Source organism: Numida meleagris, unplaced genomic scaffold (genome assembly GCF_002078875.1).
Source record: "Numida meleagris isolate 19003 breed g44 Domestic line unplaced genomic scaffold, NumMel1.0 unplaced_Scaffold407, whole genome shotgun sequence".
Taxonomy (NCBI): Eukaryota; Metazoa; Chordata; class Aves; order Galliformes; family Numididae; genus Numida; species Numida meleagris.
Genome location: NW_018364627.1, coordinates 71,675 through 72,933, shown reverse-complemented (window position 1 = coordinate 72,933; position 1,259 = coordinate 71,675). Strand labels below are relative to the sequence as shown.

The window sequence follows — 1,259 nt, the reverse complement described above, 5'->3', positions numbered from 1 at the left end:
CTTCAACTCTTGGAGGGAAGGAGGAGGTTTGGGGCTGTAGAAGCCATCTGGGATGGGGGAGTATTTGGGGCACCATGTGCTATTTGTGGATTTCCTTTGTCATCCAGGAGGTGGTGGGATCACAAATATCAAGGAGGACCTGCAGAAAAGTGGTGTGGCCGAAAGGCAGTGGGGTAGTGCCTCCGTGGTAGAAATCAGAAGGGATGTCTATGTGGGCTTTGAGCAAGCCTAGCACTTCAAGAAGCCACTGGGAAAGCATTTGGGAAAGAAAGCAAGGAACCTGCTGGACTTCAGAGCAGGTGAGAAGCAGCCTGAAGACCCCAGGTGCAACGATGTGTGCCAGAAGAAAAAACAGAACTCAAGAAATGAGTGTGGGAAAAGTGTTAAAATTTCCAGACTTGTGAACAACCAGCGCATACCCTCAGGGGAAAGACTGTATAAGTGCTCTGATTGTGGAAAGAGCTTCAAATGTAGACCCTACCTTACAATACACCAGCGCATCCACACAGGAGAGAGACCCTTTAAGTGCTCTGAGTGTGGGAAGAGCTTCATACGGAGTTCTACCCTCATCTGCCACCAGCGCATCCACTCAGGAGAGAGACCATACAAGTGCCCTGATTGTTGGAAGAGCTTCAAAAGCAGTTCTGCCCTCACTTACCACCAGTGCATCCACACAGGAGAGAGACCCTACAATTGTCCTTAATGTGCAAAGATCTTTAAAAGCAGTTCCACCCTTTACTCCCACCAGCGCATCCACACAGGAGAGAGACCCTTCAAGTGCTCTGAGTGCTGTAAGAACTTCAGAAGGAGTTACCACCTCACCTACCACCAGCGTGTCCACACAGGGGAGAGGCCCTTTATGTGTCCTGAATGTGGGAAGAACTTCAAAAGCAGTTCCAATGTCATCTGCCACCAGCGCATCCACACAGGAGGGAGACCCTACAAGTGCCCTGAGTGTGGGGCGAGCTTTAGAAGCAGTTCTAGACTCATCTCCCACAAGCACGTCCACAGAGGAAAGAGACTGTAGAAGTGTGTTGTGGTTTAACCCAGCAGGTGGCTCAGCACCACAGAGTCCTTTGCTTACTCATACCCTTCCCTGTGGGCTGAGGGAGAGAATAAAAAAATAACTAAAAAAAAAACATTGGTAGAAGTTGTGAGTGGTGATAAAGCTGTTTACTGACATAGAGAAAAGGAAAAGGATAATAGTTTTGACAAATTATAGATATATATGAATGTATATAGCAATTGATGCAGTAGGA

At 47.7% G+C, this 1,259-nt stretch overlaps 1 pseudogene; it reads left to right on the top strand.

Annotated features, from left to right (window-relative positions):
* The first annotated feature begins 21 nt into the window (after positions 1-21).
* LOC110391577 lies at positions 22-1,028 on the top strand (annotated as a pseudogene).
* Positions 1,029-1,259: the final 231 nt, after the last annotated feature.